The 8,442-nt window shown below is 46.6% G+C and overlaps 1 pseudogene; it reads right to left on the reverse strand.

The window, feature by feature from the left end:
• Window positions 1–1,876: 1,876 nt before the first annotated feature.
• Window positions 1,877–3,165, reverse strand: LOC102435304 (annotated as a pseudogene).
• Between the last annotated feature and the right edge of the window lie 5,277 nt (window positions 3,166–8,442).

The following is an 8,442-nucleotide window of genomic DNA, read 5'->3' on the forward strand; positions in this document are numbered from 1 at the left end:
TGGTAGCTGAAAAGAGGAACGAGGCATTTCCCCCTATTACTCCATACAAACCATCCTGCAGCTTTGGCCTGGCTGGGGTCCCAGGCATGAGGTGCCTGAAGGAGCAGGAGAGGGAGCTATGCAGGCAGAGCGCCACGCTGTGGCCGGCTGGAGAGATCGGACTAGTTTTCAGACACAGGTACAAATAAAATCCCTGGTAGCTAGAAATGCATGAAGGGTATTTTATGGAGGCTAAAGTCCTGCATGAACAGCGGGGACATTGGAGCCAGTGACATTTGGGTTATTGTTAAAGTGACTCCATGTGTGGCTATAGGCTGGTGCCTGGGGCAACTCAGGTTACTGTTGCTTTTGAGTGAATTTGCATTTTATGTCTCACACAATCTACATATATTAGAACAAGATAGTGGCAATACAGCAGGAGCAAGTCATTCTCTAGGCAGTGCTTATCTGACTTCAGGGACCTCTGCCATAACTCTGTGGTCCATAAGTTGGGGACCACTGAGATGGGACATTGAAAATGTGAGTGCAGATGAAATCATAAGCTCAGTGTCAAAGGGGAGCAGCGTTCTTTAAAGGAATCCTGGGGTGAGTTCTCACTGTACCTAAGGAACATCCTGTTACTCCTACTCAAGACCCTAAAATGACTCCCCATTGTAACATATTTACTTCTCTTTTCCCGTAATAAGTCCCCACTGTATTACAGAGCCCTGTTTCCCTCAGTTCTGGCCCGGGCAGGTGCTGTCACTGCTATCAGCAAACGGTATGCCTGTTTCTGCTTCTAAATCCTACCTTCTTTCAACACTCTATTCAACACTCTCTACTCTAAGTCCTTTTAGCCAATTTGGGCCTGGAGTGACCTTCCCTTTTGTAAAATCCTGAAGCTTTTACACTCGGTTATCATACATTTGGTGTGGTCTCACTTCATCTGCTCAGGTAGACTGAATTCTGACATCAGTGATGCTTAATGTCTTCCCAGCTCCTTGAGGGGAGACGCTAGTGTAATAATGTTTTAGGAATTTGCAGCAGGATGAAAAAAATTAAAGGCAAGTATTTTTTTTTCACACTTGGATCTTCATATATTGGATCTGTTTCAAGTAGATTTAAAAACACACATGACATGTCGGATACATGTCAGGCACATCCCTCTGTGACAGAGAGGAGAAAATACCTAGTTTTCTGGAGCTGTGAGCTGTGACAAATGGGCAGCCCATGCTCTATGGACAGGACTCTCATGACTCACCACCTGGCTTTGAAGATGCCTGTTTCCCCAGTTGTGCTGACCAAGTTGTCCTCTCCCTTCTTGCCAATTCCCTGGAGACCCATGTTAAATGCCTAAATGAGGCTGGACTCGGGTATAGGGCGTAGTCTACCGCTTGGGATGGAGCTATATTCCTGTGAAAAGTGTGCCCACCGGTGAGGAAAATCAGTTGCTCATCAAAGCAAAGCGAATCTGTCTGGATCTGGGATTAAAACCCCAGAGCACCAGGATCGCATCTCCCCACATGCTGGAACTGGTGCACTGCCTGGGAAACACTTGCTAGATGACGGATGTTCATTTTTTTTTCAAGGTGGGGCTCATGGGGCCAGTTTATTGCAGTTAAATACTTCTCTCTATTTTTTTGTGTGTGTCCATTTTTCCATAAAGAACATGAAAACACACACACACCCAAAGGGGAGCAGGAATCCAGAAACAAGAGGTGGGGTGGGACATGGCCTCCCTTCTTAGGTGCAGTCTCAAGGATGGCCCCCCAAAGACCCCCTTCTGCCCCTAAGCATCGTGTCAGTACCTCTAGAGACCAAAGAGGCCTTGGGATATGGCAGGGCCTCTGTCCTCTTCCCTTTTGCCTCTAGGCCAGACTACTCGAAGTGCTGGGGCTTAGTGGGAGCTGGGAAAAGGGACACCGACAGATGAGGCAGGGAGAATATCATTTTCACGTGGAGAGGAGAGTGGTGGGTGCTTATCCACAGAAATGCATTTCTTCAGCCCATTCTTTTTTTTTGTTAAAAATCGATTTAAAAAATTAAAAAATGCAGCTGGGGGAGGGGCATCTGTCCCTCTGAATGGGGAAGGGGGCCACAGAGGCCAGAGGAGGGCCTGCCACAGACAGGATGGGTGGGCGTCACTGCTGGTTGCTCTTGCCCCCCACCTCAGGCTGTGCTGCTGCAGCTGGGTGAGAAGCACGACGTGTTCTCACTTTCCAGCTCCTCAATCTGTGGCCTCAGGAGCTCACTGTCCATCTGCAGCCGCTCGGCCTCCTGGAAGGTCTCCTGCATGCACTGGTTCATCTGGTGCAGTTCCCCGGGTGCAGTCGCAGGCCTTCGACTGGATCCCTCCTCTGCTCATTCCTGCCTCGCTGTCGTCTGCGTTACAATCTGGAATGGTTTTTGAAAGTTGGATGACCCAGTTGTTGATCTTGTCCCTCCACTTCCGCTCCATTTCATTGTGTTGAGCTCTCATCTGGGGTGTTGTAGTTCCATCGATTTTCGGGGAGTAGGGGTGTGTCCAGGTTGCAATCGTCCTTTGCCTTCCTGTCTGAAGCACGTCCTGGGGCGTCGTCCCTACACAGAACTGGCCTCTGGCCTGCAAGCTCTGGTCTGCGGTCTGTACCAACACAGCCATGGTCTCTCCCACACTGGACGCTGGGAAATAGGCAGATCGTGCCTCCCCACGGACAGCCTTAGCTGCTGGGCTGCCCCATCCACACCCACCTGGGTCCCAACCTGCTGCCCCATCCACACCCACCTGGGTCCCAACCTGCTTGGAGTTCTCTTGATCCTTTTTGCTACAAGCTGGTCATGGCAGAGGCTGGGTCCCAGCCTGCTGCACACCCCCCCCCCCCTCCCCCGGCAAAGGCAGCTGCAGACACGACGCTGACGGCGCCTGCTGTGTCGCTCTGGCCATCCAACTGCCCATCAGTCACCCGGGCTACGTGTTATGACACCTGTCCTCCAATATTCTCTGTGCGGAACCGGTATTGGATGTGCGGTCGCCCAACGCTGGTCATGGCAATAGCCACCACCCTCTGCTCCTCCGCCTCAGGGCCCTTCCGCACCCTCCCGACCTCCTGCAGCTCAGTGCCCTCCTCTGCCTCAGGTCCTTGCAGCGACAGCAGACAGAGCGGTGGCCGAGGCAGCGGGATCCAGACCCAGGTCCAGCACGTCCATGGGGAGTAGGATGGGGGTGCTCAGGCCCTGCGGAGTGGTGGGGAGGAAAGGGTTGAGGAGGAGGCCTGGTGTTCATACTTCTATTGGATTCAGCTCTGCTTCCTCTTGGGCCACTGTGTGTTGACTTTTTCTATGTGAACAATGTTTTCCTGACCTCTGGGTTAAGAGCAGTTCTTTCATGCACACAGGCCAATGGACAAACTGCTCACTGGTAGAAAAGTTCAAGGGATCTAATATCTTGGGAGGATTTATATCAATTACTTAACTGCCTGAATATCAACTTCCTTTATATTAGCTTTCTAATAAGATGAGCTGGATCTCACATTTATCCTAGGAAGACAGACTTATCCAAATCATCTATATTTTAACAGGCGGTACCACATTTCAGGCCTCAGAAACACATTTTAAATAATTCTTGCCATACCATATATTTTAAGTATCATTAAAAAGCCATGTTCTTACTTTTAAGAATATGTGTGCAATATATTTTATGAAACCTATAACAAGTCTATGAAAAATTGATTATTTTTTCCACAGGGACATGTTCAAATGATTTTCATTCTGCTCACCAAATGAAAAATCCAGCATGGGTGATGACCTTTATCTTATTTACTTCCTTTCATGAGTATAATCACTGTGTTCCCAAACAAAGAGGAATGGGTTACTCTGTTTGAGTAGCCAAATAATTTCCTGTGGTGGGCAGAGGGGTTGGTACACATCTAAACTAGGAAGCGCGGATTTCCCTTTCAAATGCCTTATTTTCCTGCTCTGTGCCTCCTTTCAGTCAGCTCCCTGTGAAACGGGTCAGAATAAAAATGTGGGGGCTGGTGAATGTCCGGGTGATGGCAGTAGTAGGTCATTTTAGGACCCAAGGAAGATGCAAAGAGAGCTTTGTGATCAAAGATGGGAACTGTTCTGTTCTTTAGTTAGGATATTTTTTTCCAAATGAAACAATATGTGCCAACGTCCCCACTTGTTTCATCTTGGAGTTCTCTTGATCCTTTTTGCTACAAGCTGGTCATGGCAGAGGCTGCCTTCCCAGCATTCACTGCCTCCCTGTTCCTTAGGCTTAGAACCATGGTTGGAGGGATAGGCTATTGTCAATGCTCGCCTGTGTCCCTGTCTCTCTGAACTCCTCTCCATCCACTCTTCCACCTGGGAGTCTTGGGTACTTGCTGAACCCTCAGAACAGACAGAGGGTGGGGGAACTGGGCCCCTGTGGAAGTGACAGTGGAGTAGAGGTGACATCTCATCCATCTCAAAGGTGGGAATGGAAACAGGCTTCTGAGCTGGGCTGGTTGTACACACAGCCCTTGTTTCATAAATAAGGATGAACAAGGCAACACACAGAAAGGCTCAAAAGACTATGATGATGAACTCTTGAGTACAGGGGAATGGGAGAGTCCAGGGTGACAGGATTTGCCAAGAAAAAGCAGCAGGAAATGGGACACCATGACATGAAAGTGTGCCAGTGACTGATCTGATGAGAAAAAGATTGGCGTCCCATGTGGCTGGAGTGGAGGGCGGGCAAGTGGGTGGAGTGGGGTTGGGAGGAAAAACATGGTGATACTTTGTAAACTTGGACATTTAAACTGGGGCCATGTCATGAAAGATCTCAAGTACCATGGTGGCAAGCATGGATTGACTGGTTGCATGTTGAGGGGCCACAGGGATTTTTGAGATTGCGACTTTTGAGAGTATGATTTGAGCTGAGGCTGTGGAATCAACTTCAGGAGAATTTAGAAGTTGTCATGTCTAGTGCTTTTATACCTGTGCTTTGATGACGTCTCCTTGGGGGCTGTTCTGGTGGGAGGATCTGGGAAAAGAAGCCAGGAGGCTGGGATCATACACCCCTGCTCCCACTGAATCGGGCAGTTCCCCATGCATTTTACTTACTGTGCTGCCATGTAAGAGTTTTTAAAATTTATTTTTAATTAAAAATATTTTTATTGATTTCAGAGAGGAAGGGAAAGGGAGAGAGATAGAAACATCAATGATGAAAGAGAATCATTGAACGGCTGTCTCCTGCACGCCCCCTACTGGGGATCCAGCTGCAACCGGGCATGTGTCCTGACCGGGAATCAAACAGTGACCTCCTGGTTCATAGGTTGACGCTCAATCATTGATCCACACTGGCTAGGCCAAGTAAGATTTCTTACTATTTTTTTAAAAATGTGGTAAAAACCACATAACATAAAAGTTACAGTCTTAACTATTTAAGTGTTTAGGAGTATTAAGTGTATTCACTTTTCACCTTGTAAAGTTGCAACTCTATACCCTTTAAACAACCCTCATCCCCCCATACCACTATCCCCACCCCCGTCCCCCAAATAGTCATGCAGCTGAGAAGGTTTGAGGGTTACTGACCCGTCATTCCTCTTGATCTCACAGCCCTACTTAATGAGCAAATTGGGGTCCTGGAGATCCTGTAAGAGTCCAAAGTGTCTGCACAGTGGAGATGTTATGAACACAGATACTTAAGCAAGATTACCAGGTTCAAATTCTGGTTCTGATTCTAACTCTGTGTGTGTGTGTGTGACCTTGGGCAATTGGGCAGTTGATTTAACTCGGTGCCTTAGTAGTCTCATCTGTTAAAGGGACATGACAGTAATAGTATCTGCTTTTAGCTGTAAGGATTAAGTAAAGTAATCAAATAGAGCACTTGGAATAGGGCACTTATATAAGTGTTGGCTATTATTATTAATGTTAAGTGACTTCCTAGCATGACATAGCTCCTCCAGGGAGAGCTGTTACTTTGGGCCTGCCGCCAGCTCCCTTGGTGCGTGTCTCTTGAGTTTCCACTTAAGGCTGAATAGATAGCTCTGACTCACATGCTTCCCTCCTGCACATCCCTATTTCTCATCTAGGGCATGCCATTGATCTTGGCGGATCCTCCATCAATATCTTAATCCTCAAGGGGAAAGTGAAGCAGGACATGTCACATAGCACAAGAAGGATGGTTATCCTATGACATCAATTCAACAAATATTTACTGAACGCTTTTGACGTGGAGACACTTGGCTAGGTGCTAGGGACACAGAATGAACAAACCAGGCCAACATTCTTGCTCCCATAGAGCTTGTGTTCTCATGGGGCAAAGCTTGCAATGCAGCCCTTCTAATAAATGAAATGTTTTTCTTAGACTCATCTAGCCCAGGAAGATGAAAAGTTTGCATTAAAATGCTCAAGTTTGGAAACAAATACTCTAGACTTCTTGCTAGGGGTGCTTTGAAAAATGGTTTGTAAAAATAGATAGTAAAAATGGTTCAGAAATAGTTGGTTGAGACAATTTTTCAGATATAAAGTTTCCTACTCAATTTATCTCAAGTTCTTATTCAAGGGTTGTACTTATAGTACAGTCCATCATATTTAGAACCCGGGGAGGACAGCATAAAGATCATTTTGCTCGTGCTTCCATCAGATATTAGAAGGAATGTGGGATTCCACCTGCCTATGCCCCCTCCTGGGCTGATCCTTCCCTCCTTAATATGAACAGATGACATTCAGACACAGAGGAAGCCGAAGCAGGCATAGGGGGGTTGGGACTAGTCTTGTTGGGGGAAAAATAGGAACTGGCATCAATATAGGAGGCATTTCCTGCACCTGTCACAGGCTGTGGACAGTCTAGCGATGAAGAAATGATCTGCAGTACAGGCACTCCTGCTGCTTGCTACTCCCCTGGGCCATGTGCTTCACAGCTATTGCTAAAAAGTCCAGACCATCTTTCCTGGGATCCTACAAATGTTTCATTTCCAGGCATAGCACTTCCAGGCTGCCACTGCCAGTCAGTCAAGGTTGGCAGGTGATATGCATCCCATGTAGCATCAGGAACTGCTGGGACTGAAGACATGACGACCTTAAAGCCATCGTTCAAAACCACTGGCAGCCATGGCCAATCGTTTGTTGCCCAAGCAACCTGCCATTATCTCACTTCTTTTCTGCTAAGAGACCCCAAGTTCATTCAGGCTGGGCAGAGATCTCTTGATCTTAGGGAATGGAGCAATAGCAGCCAATATAAATCCCTGAGTTTAAAAACACACACCAAAAATCAGAGAAATTAGTTGAAGCCTGGATAGTGGCAGCCTATCATCCAAACTGGGCTGTCTGCTCCCAGATTTTCTGTTATGTGACTATTTGATGGCTCAATTACATCAGCCTATGTTAGTTTAGTTGTCTGTGACTGGAAACTGATACAGTAGTTTTAGTATTTGTCTTTGAGGTCAGACTGAACCTAACAAACGTTAATTTAAAAAAGTCATAACAAGAGGTCATTAATGGAGTTGACAGGGAAGCTCTGGTGGAGGGGTGGAAGCAGAAGCCAGAGTGGAGCAGAGAGGAAGAGGGGCAGTGAGCACAGACAAGTCTTGGAAGGAATTTTGCTCTCAAAGGGAATAGAGAATAGGGATATACCTGAAGGGGAATGAAAGTCCAAGAAGGGAGAATATCCTGTCAGAGCCAAAATTATCCTGGTCAAAGCTAAACAGGCAAAGGTTTTAGTCAAGGTTATTGCAATAGGGGAGAGAAGCCAGAACTCATCTGAGCTCAACTCTGCTGAAGCAGAGAGTGGTAGGATTTTTAAGGGCTGGGGTGTGAAGGAGAGATATGGGTCATCCATGTCTGCTATTTGGTTTTACCCAAAGTAATATTAAACTTCTCATATCATTATGATAAGAGGTAATTTTACAACTTGGAGCAAGGTGCCCACCGAGGTCATGCCCCCACAGAGACTGGGTGGTAAGGATAAGTTCTCCTTTGATTGCATTTCAAGAGATGGTTCCTAAGTCTTTGAGAAAGATGGTCCTGGGTCATAAAACTGACAAGACTTGTTTTAAAAAATTTTTTATTAATGATTTTTTGGAGAGGAAGGGGGAGGGGGAGAGAGAAACAGCATGTGAGAACGCAACATTGATTGTCTGCCTCTTGCATGCCCCCTACCAGGGATCGAGCCTGCAACCCAGGCATGTGCCCTGACTGGGAATCCAACCTACAGTCCTTTGGTGCACAGGAGGACGCTCAAAGAACTGAGCCACAGTGGCTGGGGCACTCACAAGAACGTTTTAAAAAGATTTATATACACTGCAAGGGCCAGGGAAAGGATTTACAATTACAAATTTTCTAAAGAGGATGCTCCAAGAAAAGAGAAGTAAGAGACCTAGAGTTGGGAAAAATCTTGTCTAATGTTAAGTCAATCTGAGGGGAATATTAAGGCCATCTTTTTTCAATTTCATTTTTAAAAATATGTTTTTACTGATTTTTTAAGAGAGGAAGGGAAAGGGG

This window comes from Myotis lucifugus, unplaced genomic scaffold (genome assembly GCF_000147115.1).
Source record: "Myotis lucifugus unplaced genomic scaffold, Myoluc2.0 scaffold_31, whole genome shotgun sequence".
NCBI lineage: Eukaryota > Metazoa > Chordata > Mammalia > Chiroptera > Vespertilionidae > Myotis > Myotis lucifugus.